Source organism: Sorex araneus, chromosome 2 (assembly GCF_027595985.1).
Source record: "Sorex araneus isolate mSorAra2 chromosome 2, mSorAra2.pri, whole genome shotgun sequence".
NCBI classification, from domain to species: domain Eukaryota; kingdom Metazoa; phylum Chordata; class Mammalia; order Eulipotyphla; family Soricidae; genus Sorex; species Sorex araneus.
This window is the reverse complement of record NC_073303.1, coordinates 228235746-228252658: the sequence shown is the minus strand read 5'-3', so window position 1 is coordinate 228252658 and position 16913 is coordinate 228235746. Positions and strand designations below refer to the sequence as shown.

Below are 16913 nucleotides of genomic sequence, written 5' to 3'. Positions count from 1 at the left end.
ACCATATGTGGTGCTGGGAATCGAACAGAGGGTGATCACATGCAGGCAAGTGCCTTTTTGATTTTTTCTTTCTATCTACATGTGACAGTGCTCAAGGTTTACTCTTTCCTCTGAGCTCAGGGATCACTCCTGGCAGGTTTTTGACATCATATAGGTTGCCACGGACTAACCAGGGACAGACATATGCAAAGTAGCCTACCCACTGTACTATCTCTCTGGCCCTGTTCCATGCAAGTTTTATGTGATGTAGAAATGAGGAAATTAAAATGCTTAAGAAACAGATCTCTTTGTTTTGTTTTTGTGCCATATCCAATGGCTTTCAGAGGTTACTCCTTTCTCCAGGCTCAGAAATTATTCCTGGTAGGGTGCAGGAGCGATAGTATTGCCTGTATGACATTTTCCTTGCATGAGACTGGATGCGATCCCCAGCATCCCATATGGTCACCCTGAGCACCACCAGGAATAATTCTTGAATGCAGAACCAGGAGTAACCCTTGAGCACAGAAGGGAAGGAAGCAAGAAGGGAGGAGGGAAAAAGAAATTATTCCTGTCGGTGCTCAGGCAGCCATATGGGATGCCAAGGATCGAACCTGGGTCAGTTTTTGTGCAAGGTAAACGCCCTACCCACTGTTGCTTTGGCTCCAAGAAACAGATATTTTAAGAAACAGAAATGTTGGGGGCCAGAAAGCTAGTACCCCAGTATCACCATGTATGACCCGAAAACAGATACAAAAAAAATAGCAACCAAAACCCAGAAATGCTTAAGAAACAGAAACTCTCAAATGCTTATAAGTTTACAGTGGTGAAAGAAGGTGGTAGGGAAGGAATTTGAGCTAAATGTAGTCAAGTGAGGTATATTGTCAGGTCTTCTTTCCTGACTGCTTGTTGGGAGATGAGAAGGCTTCTTTCTTACCAATACAAGGAGGGCACCTTTTGCATAGGGGTGTAAGGCTTGCTTTAGGGTGAAGGGTGGGGGAGTGTAAGAGGGGACGTTGGAGCGATTACACAGCGGGTAGGGCATTTGCCTTGTACTGGGTGATCCAGGTTCTATTCCCAGCATTCCACATGGTCCCCTGAGCAACACCAGGAGTAATTTCTGAGTGCATGAGCCAGGAGTAATCCCTGTGCATCACTGGTGTGGCCAAAAAAGCAAACAAACAAAAAAAGCCAATCTTGTGGGCTAGAGAGATGCAAGGGTTAAGGGCATGCCTTATATGAGGGAAGCATAGGTTTGATCCCCAGCACCACATGGTACCCCCAAGCATCCTGAGCACTGTCAGTTATAAATCAAAGGACAAAAATAAAACAAAAAAAAACCAAGTTGTTATTTCTTTAGAGCCTTTCAAAACAAGCAAGGCTTGTAAAAATCTTAAAGATCTTGGCTCACAAAAGCTGTAAAGAAATAACCAATTCGGGAGATACTAACCCAAATGACAACAACATAAAATACTTAATATTATAAACTGAAGGTACCTGAAAAAAATGGCAAAATCTGTGTAATCACATTACACATTATACATTACAAAATGCTGTGTAATCGCTCCAATGTCCCCTCCCCCACTTTTTACTGTGAGGTACAATTACAGATTTACATATTTTTGTGTTTGTGTTTCAGTCATACAATGCTCGAGTACCCATCCCTTCACCAGTGCCCATTCTCTACCACTGACAATCCCAGTCTCCCTCCCACCCCCCACCCAATAGCCCCCACCCCAGCTCTGTGGCAGGGCATTCCCTTTTGTTCTCTCTCTCCTTTTGGGTGTTGTGGTTTGCAATAGAGTTATTGAGTGGCCATTGTGTTCTATCTATAGTCTACTTTCAGCACACATCTCCCATCCCGAGCGGGTCCTCCAACTACACTTTACTTGGTGTTCCTCTCTCTCTCTCTGAACTGCCTTTTCCCCCAGCATGTGAGGCCGGCTTCCAAGCCGTGGAGCAATAATCTCCACTATTTTTGGGTGTTAGTCTCCCATTCTGTTACTTTATATTCCACAGATGAGTGCAATCTTTCTATGCCTGCCTCTCTTTCTGACTCATTTCACTTAACATGATACTTTTCTTTTTCTTTTTTCTTTTTTTTGCTTTTTTGGGTCACACCCGGCAATGCACAGGGGTCATTCCTGGCTCATGCACTCAGGAATTACCCCTGGCGGTGCTCAGGGGACCATATGGGATGCTGGGATTCGAACCCGGGTCGGCCGCGTGCAAGGCAAACGCCCTACCTGCTGTGCTATTGCTCCAGCCCCAACATGATACTTTTCATGTTAATCCACTTATATGCAAAATTCATGACTTCATCTTTTCTAACAGCTGCATAGTATTCCATTGTGTAGATGTACCAAAGTTTCTTTAACGAGTCATCTGTTTGTGGGCACTCAGATTTTTTCCAGATTCTGAGATTCTGAGCTATTGTAAACAGTGCTGCGATGAACATGCAAGTGCAGATGTCATTTTGACAATACTCTTTTGCCTCTCTGGGATATATTCCCAGAAGTGGTATTGCTGGGTCAAATGGGAGCTCAATTTCTAATTTTTTGAGAAGCATCCATATTGTTTTCCGAAAGGGCTGAACCAGTCGGCATTCCCATCAGCAGTGTAGGAGGGTCCCTTTCTCCCCAGATCCACGCCAACACTGGTTGCTTTTGTTCTTTTGGATGTATGCCAGTCTCTGTGGTGTGAGGTGGTATCTCATAGTTGTTTTGATCTGCATCTTCCTGATGATTAGTGATGAAGAACATTTTTTCATGTGCCTTTTGGCCGTTTGTATTTCTTCCTTGAGAAAGTTTCTGTTCATTTCTTCACCCCATTTTCTGATGGGGTTGGATGTTTCCTTCTTGTAGAGTTCAACTAGTGCCTTATATACCCTTGATATCAACTCCTTATCAGATGGATATTGGGTGAATATTTTTTCCCGTTCTATAGATTGTCTTTGTATTCTGGTCACTGTATCTTTTGTGGTACAGAAGCATCAATATAGTCCCATTTGTTTATCTCTGTTTCTGCTTGGTCAGTGATGTGTCATCTTTGAAGATACCTTTAGCTTCAATATTATGGAGGGTTTTGCTCACCTTGTCTTCAATGTACCTTATGGATTGTGGTCTGATCTTGAGGTCTTTAATCCATTTTGATCTGACTTTTTGTGCATGGTGTTAGGTTGAGGTCTAAACCCATTCTTTTGCTTGTGGTTGTCCAGTTATGCTAGCACCATTTGTTAAAAAGGCTTTCCTTGGTCCACTTCACATTTCTTGCTCCCTTATCAAAGATTAGATGATCACACATTTGGGGTTGTGTAGTAGGGATGTTCCACCCTGTTCCATTGGTCTGTGGCTCTGCCTTTGTTCCAGTACCATGCTGTTTTAATTGTTACAGCTTTGTAGTAGAGTTTGAGGTTGGGGAGGTTGATGCCCAAAAATAAAAACCCAGGTCCAGATGGATTCACTATCGAATTCTTCCACACATTTAAAGAAGACCTGTTGCCAGTTCTTCTCAAGCTTTTCCAGGAAATTGAAGAAACAGGAACTCTCCCAAACAGTTTCTATGAGGCACATATCTCCCTAATACCAAAAGCAAACAAAGACATCACTAACAAAGAAAACTGTAGGCCAGTATCTCTGATGAAAATGGATGCATCGATCCTCAACAAAATATTAGCAAATAGAATCCAGCAACTCATCAAAAAGATCATTCACCATGACCAAGTGGGATTCATCCCGTGGATGCAAGGATGGTTTAACATTTGGAAATCAATCAATGTAATCCATCATATCAACAAAAAGTAAAGATAAAAGCCATATGATCATATCAATAGATGCAGAGAAAGCATTTGACAAAATCCAACACCTGTTTATGATGAAAACTCTCATCAAAATGGGTTTTGAAGGAACTTTCCTCAAGATAGTCAAAGCCATCTACCACAAATCTATGGCAAGCGTTATTCTCAACGGGGAAAAACTTAAGAGCCTTTCCTTTAAGATCAGGGACAAGACAAGGATGCCCACTCTCACCATTTCTGTTCAATATAGAACTGGAAGTATTTGCAATAGCAGTTAGTCAAGAAAAAGATATTAAGGGCATCCAGATAGGAAAGGAAGAAATCAAGCTCTCACTGTTCGCAGATGATATGATTACTATACCTAGAGAATCCTAAAGCCTCTACCAAGAAAATCCTAGAAACCCAATAGACTTGTACAGTAAAGTCGCAGGCTATAAAATCAATACCCAAAAGTCTATGGCCTTCCTATATGCAAATAATGAGAAGAAAGCAGCATGAAAAAAGCAATCCCATTCACAGTCATGCCCCAGAAAAGAAGTACTTCAGAATCAGCTTAACTAAGGAGGTAAAGGACCTCTACAAAGAAAACTATAAAAGGCTACTCCACGAGACGAAAGAGGACATGAGGAAATGGAAACATATCTCCTGCTCATGGATAGGGAGAATCAACATTGTCAGAGTGGCAATACTCCCCAAAGCATTATGCAGATTCAGTGCAATCCCTGTAAGGATACCCATGAAATTCTTCAAAGAAATGGATCAAGCAATCCTGAAATTCATATGGAACAACAAACGTCCATGAATACCCCCCCCTTTTTTTTTTTAAATGAATGGCTTTGTATTCCAGTTTCACAACCTGGATGATCAGTTGAGAAATACCCAATTGTGGGCTGCTTAAATTTTCTACTACTCATGACCACCCACTCTACCTCCCCCCCCCTTTTTTTTAATTTGTGTTTGGGTCACACCTAGTGGTGCGCAGGTGCTCCCTAATGGGCTTGGGAGACCATATGGAGTGCCTGGATCAGACCTGGGTCAGTTGCACACAGGTGCCTTACTCACTGTACTATTGCTCTGGCCCCTGGCGACCCCTTTTCACCTGAGAGAAGTCATGCTGGTGAGCACTGCTTCACCTCAGATTCATGACAGGTTGATCATGAATTAACTTGGTTGTTATGCATTCAGAAAGCCAAACGCCCTACCTGCTGTGCTATCACTCCAGCCTCAAGATTGACTCTTTAGGCTCGTTTTCTATGACACTGTCTTGGACTTGGATTTGGTATTTGCTCAGGGAGCAAATTTACTTGGGTTTCAGACACACCTCACTGTGCTCAGGGCTTACTTCTGGCTTTGTGCTCAGGGATTACTTTTGGCAGTGCTTGGGGGACCATATGTGGTGCCAGGGATCAGATTGGGGTTGGCAGCCTGCCAGGCAAGCATCTTACCCTTTGTACTATCTCTCTAGCCCGGAGCATTTCTTAATTTGAGAAATGTGCTAAATGCTGAGACTGGGAATAAGAAACACTTTTATTTTTGAATCTAAAGGACTTTCATTTCCCTATTCCGCTTGAAAATTGTTTGATCTCTCCTCTCCTTTCCCCTCCCTGCCACTCTTGGCGCCCCATAGGCAGTGCTGGGGATGGACTCTGGTCCTTCAAGCTGCTGTACTGTCTTTCCAACCCCTTCTGTTTCTCATCTCTCTACTACCTCTACATTGTGATATGTAGCTAAAAGCAACCATTTACAATTTTTGGACATTATGCCTGGAAATCTTTTACCTTGATTCATCATTTTACTATGTTTTATTTTGCACTTAACTAGAGGCGACAGTTTTGCCAAACTTTCCACCATTATCTAATAAGATTCTCCTTTCCTTAGATTCTAATAACATTAACTTGGTTTTATTTTTTCCCTTTTTCACTTTTTTGGGGCGTGAGGAGGGTCTCCTAGAAGGTACTCACTCAGATGAGGGTGCCCTCCTGGTGGTTCGGCCACTGGTACTGGCAGTTCACTGAGCAGCTCAAAGATGTGACACTACTTTCATTGCAAGGATTCCCTGGGCCATGCTGGTTGTGCTCAGGTTTCTTCAGGGAAGCACCTGGCAATGCTGGGTTGAACCAGGTTGGTTACATTTAAGGAATAAGCCTTAATCATTGTGCTATCTCCTCAGCCCTCTTCAGTATTTATTTATTTATTTATTTATTTATTTATTTATTTATTTATTTATTTATTTATATTTTTTCTTTTTGGGTCACACCCGGCAATGCACAGGGATTACCTCCTGGCTTTGCACTCAGAAGTTACTCCTGGCGGGGGGCCGGAGCAATAGCACAGTGGGTAGGGCGTTTGCCTTGCACGCAGCCGACCCGGGTTCGATCCCCGGCATCCCATATGGTCCCCCAAGCACCACCAGGAGTAATTCCTGAGTGCAGAGCCAGGAGTAACCCCTGAGCATCGCTGGGTGGGACCCAAAAAGCAAAATAATAATAATAAAATAAAATTTAAAAAAAAAAAAAAGAAGTTACTCCTGGCGGTGCTCAGGGGACCATATGGGATGCTGGGAATCGAACCTGGGTCGTCCGCGTGCAAGGCAAACGCTCTACCCGCTGTGCTATTGCTCCAGCCCCTGTTTTTATTTTTGTTTATGAGCCACACCTGGCAATGCTTATGCCTTACCCCTGGCTCTGTACTCAGGGATCACTCCTGGCGGGCTTGGGGGATCATCTGGCATTCAGGGATCGAATCTTGGTCAGTCATGTACAAGGCAAGTGCCTTATCTGCTGTACTATCTTTGTGTGGCCTCCTCCTCCTCCTCTTCCTCCTCCTTGTTTTCTTTTTAGCCAAGGATCAACTATCTTTTCCTATCAAGGGTCAGATCATAAATATTTCAGATTTCCATTTTGGTGGGGTGGACTGTTCAGGGCTTACTCCTGTTGATGCTCAGGACTTACTCCTGACTCTGGAATCTTAGCCCGTGGGTCTAGGGAACATATATGGTGCCAGGGATTGAAGCTGAGTTGGCTACATGCAAGGCAAGTGCCCTACCTGCTCTGACCATAGACTTAAAAAAAAAACAAACACAATAACCACAAACACTTTTATAAAATCGTGATTAAACAGCACTGTAAAGTAGTTGCATGTAAAATATCTGTAATATACTGATACAGTATCACTGTATCACTGTATCACTGTCATCCCCTTGTCTATCGATTTGCTTGAGTGGGCGCCAGTAACGTCTCCATTTGTCCTAGCCCTGAGATTTTAACAGTCTTTCTTTACTCGTCCTTCTCAATGGTGCCACCTTGGAGGCTCTTTCAAGGTCAGGGGAATGAGACCCACCATTGTTACTGTTTTTGGCATATCGAATATGCCAAGGTGAGCTTGCCAGGCTCTGCAGTGCGGGCAGTATCCTCTTGGTAGCTTGCCAGGTTCTCCGAGAGGGAGAACTAGGCAATAAGAGGTCAAATGTGGCTGCGCGCTTACACTGATAGAGTAATGAAAATAAAAGCAATATGGTAATTTACTCATTGAACTGAGCTGTTCCTCCTTGAAACTAATTCATGTTCAAAAGCATGGAAGTTTTAATTCTTTTTCATAGGTCCAAGTATGGGTGATATTAGTAATGATGCAGTCTGTCACTAACTTCCCATTTTCTGTTTTTCATTGTATCTCCCTGTCCATTCCTGGTGTTGAATGCCATCTGCGCTTTCAGACAGTCTCTGTGTATTTGTCAGAGTCTTTGTTCTTCACCCACCTGCCGTTTTCCTACCAGCTCCCCAGTGGTGTTGGCGCTCATGGGAGGGCAGTGGAGGGTTCACAGAACAGCCCTGTGTGAGATTGTTTTAGGCCTTTTATGCCATATGGTCTCTTATGCATATATTCAGGCCTGATATATTCTGATAGTTTTTGTTTACAAAACTGTCAATAAGTTGAGTTTTTCAGTGGATTGTAGTTTGCCTCAGCTCTATTTTAAGTGTTTGTTGACAGCTTTGAAACCAAAAGTGGGCCTGCTGCATTCAAAGCCAAACTCTGTTGCAGCAGCTTTTAGGGAAGTGAAAAGCTCTAATTACAGCCCAAAGCGCAAGGAGGGTAGGAGTGCTCAGATCTACCCTGATGTTCTTTTGTTGAGATTTTTTTCTTTTTGTCTTGGGTCACACTGGAGTACAGCAGGTAAGTCATCTGCCTTGCACACAGGCAACCTCAGTTCTATCTTCTGCAACACGTATGGTTCCCCAAGTAAGGCCAGGAGTGAACCATGTGCACAAAACCATGTGCACAGAAGTAACCCCTAAGTAAAGCCTGATATGCCCGCTGCTCATCCCCGATCCTTAAAGTTTCAAGCATGAGAGAGCTGTGAAATTAAAAGATTTTTTTGGAGGAGGGACACTGGGACAGTGATTAACGAAAGCTGATACTGGTGAAGGGTGTGGTGCTGGAATGATTTATGTATGAAACTCTGTCATTAACAGCACTATAAAACATGATGTCTTAAAAAAGAAAAGAAAAGGAAAAAATATTCAGGGCCAGAGCACTAGTACAGGTGTTTGGATAAGGTATTTGCCTTTCAGGCAGCTGTGTTTGTGGCAGTGGTTTGAATCTCAGTACCATATACCCTACCACCACCCTCTGCAGTACTGACAGGTGTGATCCCTGAACACTGTCAGCTGTGATATGCCTCCCACCCCCAAAAAAAGAAAATCCAGGGCTCATGAAGTATTATTAAAGAACTTTGAGCACACACACAAAAATGCATGGGGTAGGTGAGTATGTAATTTGTGTGTCATTGTATGTGAGTGATTCTGTATTTTATGAATATACAATCATAAAATAATATATATTCAGGGCTGAAGCAGTAGTAAACCAGGGTGTTTGCCTTGCATGTGGCTGACCTGGGTTTGATCCCCAGCACCACAATATGTGCTCAGGGATCAGTCCTAGCTGGAGTGAAAAACAAAACAAAACAGATACACACTAGCAAGAATGGTCTCTAACAGCCAGCACCTGTGCAACCTCCGAGAACCAGCACCTGAGTAACCTCAGAGAGCCAGCCCTGCGCAACCTCAGAGAGCCAGCACCGGCACAACCTTAAAAAGTTTTTTTTATGTGGTTGGAGGTCATGTGGGGGAAGGGTGATGCAGGCCGAATACAGACTAGAGACTGAACACAATGGCCACTCAACACCTTTATTGCAAGCCACAACACCTAATCAGAGAGAGAGAACAAAGGGGAATTCCCTGCCATAGTGGCAGGGTGGGGTGGGGGGAGACGGGACTGGGGAGGCGGGGAGGGATGTTGGGTTTACTGGTGGTGGAGAATGGGCACTGGTGAAGGGATGGGTTATCGAACTTTGTATGGGGGAAACATGAGCACAAAGATGTATGGATCAGTAACTGTACCCTCACGATGACTCTCTAATTAAAAATAAACTAATAAAAAAAAGTATGGAAAAAAAAAAAAGAATGGTCTCTAACAAAAAGCCTGGAAACATGGAGCTGGAGATATAATACAGTAGGCAGGGCCCTTAATGCCTACCTCAAAAATTATTTCATAGTTTATAAAGTGCTCTCAATATACTATTTCCTTTGAATCATCTAAATATATCCATAGTAAAGGGGATTACATTTCCTCATGTAATAAATGAGGAAATCGAGGCTATAATTGTTAAATAGCAATTTAAAACAATTTAAGTATGTGTCCTCTTAAGGCATTAGCCTTAACCCCTGTCTATCTATCTCCTCGGCCTCTTCCTCATTTTCTTTTTGTTCTTTTTTTGTTTTTGTTTTTGAGCCACACCTCATGGTGCTTAGGGCTTACATAACCTGGCTCTATGCTCAGTGATCATTTCTAGCAGGTTTAGAGAACCATATGAGTTGCCGAGGATTCAACCTGCCATACAAGCATACAAACATACAGAGAAGGTGCCATACAAACACCTTCTCTGCTGTACTTTCTGTCCTGCCCTTGATACTTTTAAATTTGATAGCATTAATTAATTTCTACTCGTTGTAAACTTTTACAATATTCATTGCTTGATATGCTGCATGAATATGCATTCATTTGAAGGATTAGAATGTCATAAGATTTATGAATGACATGACAGCAAATTATTTCCACTCCACACTGCTCTGCTCATTTTTGGACAAAATAATTACTTGCTGAAGCAGTATTTTTTTGGCATGTTATAAGCATGGGAATGGTTTAGATGGACCTTTATGCATGCTGAGTATACAAATTTTGGTGCAATATAATTTTATTCTTTCTTCAGAGTGTCAGGGTTTGATTTTTTTTTCTTTTTCTTTTGCTTTTTGGGTCACACCTGGCAATGCACAGGGGTTACTCCTGGCGGTGCTCAGAGGACCATATGGGATGCTGGGAATCGAACCCGGGTCGGCCCCCAGGGTTTGATTCTTAGTGAGGAAAAAGTCTACTTTGTGAAACTGGTATTCCACAGAGATTAGCATTGTTTAGAATAGGGGCCAGGGTGATAGTACAGTGGATGGGGTGCCTGCCTTACATATGATGGATGCAGGTTCGATCCCCAGCATCCCATATTGTCCCTGGAGCATCACCAAGCGTAATTTTTGAATGCAGAGCAAGGAATGGCACTTCAGTACCTCTGGTTGTGGCCCAAAAACAACAACAAAAAACAACAAATAGAGTTAGTTCTAATTTTGATAGTATTAAGGCCTTTTTTTTTTTTTTTTAAGCTTTTTGTGTCACACCCAGCGAAGCTCCGGGGTTACTTCTGGCTCTGTACTCCAGGCTTGGGTGACCATATGGGATACTGGGGATCGAACCTGGGTTGGCTGTGTGCAAACGCCCTATGCGCCTGTACTATCGCTCTGGTTCTTAAGACCTTTTTTTACAAAAAGAATATATTTTTTACTTAGGGTCTAAAAAAGCCAAATTTGAGCATTTGTATGCCCTCTCCCATTAGTGAATTTAAAAATAGTTTGCTGTTTTGTTTTATTTTATTGTGCTTTTTGGGTCACACCTGGCAATGCACAGGGCTCACTCCTGGCTCTGCACTCAGGAATTACCCCTGGCGGTGCTCAGGGGACCATATGGGATGCAGGGAATCGAACCCAGGTGGGCCACGTGCAAGGCAAATGCCCTACCTGCTGTGCTATCACTCCAGCCCAAATAGTTTGCTGTTTTAATGTTTATCTGTGTACAGATTTTTGGCATGGGCTTCTTGAGAGCTTGTTCTAGCAGGTGAGTGCATCTACTCGTATACCCTCAACCAAAGACCCCCTCTTTCTTCAGGGAAGCCTGTTCTCTTTGACCTAGCGTGCAGCTTCGGGAGGGATGCACATGGAGTGGTAAGGGAGAAAGGGGACACCCGCCTAGCCCAGCCAGATCAGCCAAATCAACCTTACAATCAATGGGGTGACAGATGTCGCAGCTAGATCGCCCTCACATCCAGTCTTGGGCTTCTTTTAATTAGTCCACCCCCTTTTGTTGTTTGATGATGGGGGGGTGTCATATTTGGCTGTATTATTCATACATTTAGTTGTGGTGTTCACTGGGGATTGTACCCTTGAAATGCATAAACACAGTTGTGGTGCCAAAGGGGAATCCCAAATAATAGAACTTCTGTGTTTGCACTTGGTGTGTGAGACAGTACTAGGGATTGAACTCACAGCCTCAATAGCCTAATGCTTGGAGAGGAACTAATTCTACTGCTGACTCATCCCTGGGCCCCTAGTGTGAGCTTTTTTAAGCTGTGTGTGTGTTTGAGGTGGCTTGTATATTTGAGACATTGTTCGCTTAACATACCTAGTTGCTTTGCATTTTAACATGTCAAAGAAACTCATGTTGAAACAACAGACATTTAATATTTGTGTAGATGTTGACTGGTAATAAATTGTCTAGGATCAGAAAAAGTATTTGCCGTGCTTTGCATGTTTGAGTCACTGTACTGCATGGTCCCCTTCATGCCCCTAGTAGCAACCCCCAGGCACGGAACCTTTGCACCACTGTAAGTGGCCCAGAAAGCCAAAAAGAAAAAAAAAAAGGAAGAAAGGAAAGATTAGTCAAATGTAAGTTATTAGTTCAAGAAGTACAGTACATTTATACACTTAGTCTCTTATTGGCTATTTCACTGTTCTGGAGTGCTTGCTTTATGTGTAGGAGCCTAGGTTTGAGTCCACATACTGGTCGTGTCCCTGTCCCTGTCCCCCCCCACCACACACACACTACTGGGAGTGTCAGCCCTGAACAACATTAGGTTGTTAAAAACAAAAACAAAAACAAACAGAACAAAAGGACACATTTTTTTCAGACAAAAGATTCTGTAGGAGCAATAGTACAGCTGGTAGGGCATTTGCCTTGCATACGGCAGAGCTGGGTTCCATCGCTGATCCCTGATGCCCCACATGTTCCCCCAGGAAGTAATTCCAGAGTGTAGACCTAGGAGTAGAACCTGAGCATTGCTGGGTGTGATCCAAAAAGCCAAAACACCAGAAAAAAAGAAAAGATTCTGTAGATTTCTGAAACAATGAAGTGTTTCTTCTTTTTTTTTTTTTCCCTGTATGGGGGGAGGACTTGAGCCACATTGGGCAGTTCTCAGAGATTACTCTTGGCTTCTTTGCTCAGGAATTCCTGATGGTGCTCTGGGGACCCTATGTGGTGCTGGAGATTGAACCCAGATCAGCAGTGCCTTAACCACTGTCCTATTGCAGTTTCCTTGAAGTTTCTATTCATTAGGTAGTGGTGTGTTTACTGTGATTTAGGAAGAAAAAGCAGGTGGAAATGTCATTTTTAAGAATTCTTTTGTGTATCACGGCCTCGTTTAAGAAAAACCTCAACATTGACTATGCGTCTTAGAGTTTTAGAATTTCAGAACCAGGTGTGCCAGAGAGATAGTATAGAGGTTGAGGGAATAGCCTTGCATAGCCAGCCCCATTTGCTTCATGTATCCTGAGTACTGCCAGGAGTGACCCCAGAGCACTGAGCCACTGGGTCATACCCTAAATACTTCTGGTGTGACCCAAAATTCCCTCATGGAAAAAAAAATTGCTTTAGAACCAGAGAGATAGGTTAAGGAGTTAGAATACATGCTTTAAATGCAGGAGCCCTGGCTTTTCCCTGGCATGGTGTGGTCCCCCTAGCTCTGCCAGGAGCGACCCCTAAGCCAGTAGTAGCCCCTGAGTACCACTGGTGTGACCTCAAAATAGACATACAAAAATAAAATAAAAACAGGGTCTGGTCTAGCACTGCCATGCACATATCTGCATCGATATGTGTGTGTATATAGATAACAACAAGTCTCACAATGGAGATGTTACTGGTGCCCGCTTGAACAAACCTATGAACAAAGGGAAGAGAGTGCTACAGTGCTACAGTATATATATATATAGAGAGAGAGAGATATGTAGATATCTATATACATCTACATCTATCTACATACCTATATACATACATGTATCTATATAGTGTGTATATATTCTCATATATATGTATTGACACATATTCTCATCTATATGTATCGATATACATATTCTTATATATGTATTGATACACATATATGTATTCTCCATATATATGTATCTATATATAGATGTAGAGATACATATATGTATCTATAGATGTAAAGATACATAAATGCATCTCTATATATCTATATAGATATATGTATCTAGATAAATGTATCTCTATATAAGGATATAGAGATACATTTATGTATCTTTACATCTATATATAGATACATATATATGGAGAATACATATATGTATTGATACACATATATCCGAATATATGTATATCAGTACATATAGATGAGAATATATATATCAATACATATCTGTGAGAATATATATACACACATGGGTATGCACACACATATCTATACAGATACATAGATATCCTTCCCGACACCGCATATGGCCCTCCACAAAGCCAGAAGTAAGCCCTGAGCACTGCTGGGTATGGATCCCCCAGAAAAATCTAAAAAATAAATAAGTAAATAAATAAAGTGAATAAAGAAGCAAATATCAGAACTGGAAAAGACCAGACATAAATATTGTCTGTCTTTCCTTATACATATGAGTGTAAAGGAGTATTTCCTTCCCTGAATTTTTGCATTAAACTCTTTTTTTTTTTTTCTTATTGGGGTTACTCCTGGCTCTGCACTCAGGAATCACTCCTGGCAGTGCTTGGGGGGCCATATGGGATGGGGGGGAATCGAATCTGGGTCGGCTGCCTGCAAGGCAAACGCCCTACCTGCTGTGCTATTGCTCCAGCCCCATAATTAAACTTTTTTTGATAATACAGTAGCAACAAATCTCACAATGGAGACATTACTGGTGCCTGCTTGAGCAAATCGATGAACAACGGGATGACAGTGCTACAGTGCTACATTGTCAGCAGATTAAAAAATTGGCAAGAGGAGCCAGAGTGATAGTATTAACAGTAGGACTCTTGCCTTGTATGCAGCCAACCCAGGTTCAATCTCCAGCATCTCATATGGTACCCCAAACACTGCCACGGGTAATTCCTGAGTTCAGAACCAGGAGTAACATCGCTGGATGCCTAATTGGGTGGTCTTCCCAAGCAGTGCTCAGTAGCATGCCACTTGGGTCCATCAGCCAGACCCCCCTGGCTGTGCTATTGGCAGAGGAGAGGGGATTCTGGGCTGCACCCTCAATGTGTGGAGGGCCGTGTGGTACTGGAAATTGAACCCAGATTGACTGTATGTGAGGCAAATGCCATGACGCCTATTCTCTTTCTGGCTTTTTTTTTTTTTTGCCGTATTATGAAATTTATTTGTTTTGCAGTGCCTGGGATTGAACTCAGGGCCTCACACACGCAAGGCAAGTGTTGTGCCACTGAGTAATTCCACCCTCTATTTTAGTTCCTAAAATGTATATTAACTAGTTATAATTTTAACAACTTCCTGGTGTTAACTATTTTCCTACCAATGTAGTTGAACCCAAAGAGAATGAAATTGGCATTATCAGCTCCAATTTTTTGCCACCTGATATTGGTGCTTCATGAACTTTTACTTTGACTCATATTAACTGCCTTACAGTTATGATTTTGAATTGATAGTTTGTAGATTGGAAAGAAATAAAATTTGTAATCTTAAAGACCTGGGTTTGAATCACCATAACACAGCATCTTTTCAATCTTGGGAAATTCTCCCAATCTGAACTTCTTCATTAAATAAACACTAAATATTAAAGGTGATCATTTGTAATTTTTATAAGAGGCAGGAGCTGTGGCCTGCGCATTGTAGTAGTAAGTGGAAGTTTTCTTACTTCTTCCTCTGAAGTCCTCAAGTGTTCCTGCTTTCTTCCTCTCCTCTGTCCATTCCTGAAACAGTCGGGGGCATTTGGTCTGACCGCACTCATTTCATATCTCCATTGCTGTTCTTACTTTTATCTTTCAATAAAAGTGTTAAGAGATGAAGATTTTGTGGGGCCAGAGCGATAGCACATTTGCCTTGCATGCGGCCAACCTGGGTTTGATTCCCGGCATCCCATATGGTCCCCTGAGCACCGCCAGGAGTAATTTCTGACCGCAGAGCCAGGAGTAACCCCTGAGCAATGCCGGGTGTGACCCAAAAAGTTAAAAAAAAAAAAGTGAAAATTTTAAGTATGTTTCTTTTTACTTCACAGGTTGTTGTGAAAAGTAAATAAAATGTGCATGAAATTACTTACTAAGCTTTCCTAGCACATACTGGCCATCAAAGAGAAATTGAATCTGAATGTAAGTTGTTTCTTTAATGTTATTTTTAAGTTATTATTGTTGTTGTTATTATTAGTTTCATGCTGAAATGAGAGAGTTCAATTCAGGTGCTAGTAAACTAAGAAGATGATAGACTTATTGTCCCCCCGTACTTTTAGGCTGGGATGAGAGGTTTTGGCTGGAAAAGTGAGTAGAAAATTGTGGAAAGTGGGTGACTGGTTAAAGGAGGCTGCTTGTTTTCAGAAGTCTGGTCTCCCCGCCTTCTACTTATGACTGGCTCTGCTGACAGAGGCAATGGAGCTTCCCTCTTTGCTCCTTTCTTTTCTTTTCTCCTGGAGCTCACCAAAATGGGGGTGCTGGTGGGGAGGTGAGTGTCAGGGAGATCAGGACTGGTAAAAGAAGTCAGTTCCAGTTTCCACTTGTGTTTTAGCTCTTGTCTTTTCAGTTATGGACAGTTAATTTCTGGAGAAGACAGACAATAAAATAAAACAGTTCTAGTTAGGAAATATGAGAAGAGAAATGGAGTATATCTTTAAGGTTATTTGATTCTCTTTCTACTTTTCTTTTTTGCTGGATATTAACCCTGTTTGAGGCTTCATCAGTGAATTGCCCCTTTTCCTCCCCCCAGAGAAGCTTACAGTTCTCTTACAAGCACCCCTAATCCCCTGAGTTTATCTTTAACCTTTTCTTTGTGCTTTACCTCTCATTGTCACAATAACTCTGGACTTTGTATTTGTAGTGAATTACTTCCTTTTCTGTTTCCCCTATAGCCTTTTCATATTGTACTATAGAACAATGTTTTTTGCTTAAGAACAGAAAGATAATTAATGCTATGCTCCTAATATTTGGGAGTTGATTGACTCTGAAATATATTTACTCCTGGATTTCTGTCATAATTACATAATTACTCAGGTTTTGGTTACAGTAGATCCTAACACTCTAATAAGCGGGGGGTCATACCACGGCACCTGGATGGACCCTGGGTGAGTGGCAAAGCTACCCCAACATCGAAATGGAACAGCCTTGAAAGCATAAAAGCATGGTCTTGATGCAAACTGTTATTAAGAGACAGGACCACTGTGGGTAAGGATAAGCTGAAACAGCCTGAGGACCGAGTGTGGGATTTACAGTAAAGCTCAGCAGGCTTGCCCTCAGAGCCCAGAGAACTAAGTTTTGGAATCTCTATCTCTTACTGTGTTTATCCAAATAACTCTGTAAATGTTAATAAGAAGTAAACTCAGTTGTTTAATATTTACTCTAGCTAGGGGAAGAGAAAAGCAAAATAATGCTTGTTGTTTCTGGGTAAATCTCTCTATGTAGTCCCTAGGAGACAGAGTGTCTCCTTGAGTTAATCCCCCAAGAGAATTGTCTCCATCAAAAACTTTACCTCTGTAAATGTTGAATCACACCTACATACAGTCCTATGCCTCGAGCCCCCCCAGATGTTCTA

General features: G+C 42.1%; 1 protein-coding gene across 5 annotated transcripts in view; it reads left to right on the top strand.

Moving 5' to 3' along the window:
- SPATS2 (spermatogenesis associated serine rich 2) overlaps window positions 1-16913 on the top strand; it is a 131306-nt gene that overhangs the window by 30104 nt on the left and 84289 nt on the right. For 3 of the 5 annotated variants that reach the window (XM_055128049.1, XM_055128053.1, XM_055128052.1), the window contains exon 2: window positions 15394-15484. The exons of the other annotated variants lie outside the window; for them this stretch is intronic. The gene's annotated coding sequence lies outside the window, so the exon portion shown is untranslated. The remainder of the gene's footprint in view (window positions 1-15393; window positions 15485-16913) is intronic. 5 annotated transcript variants of the gene reach the window in all.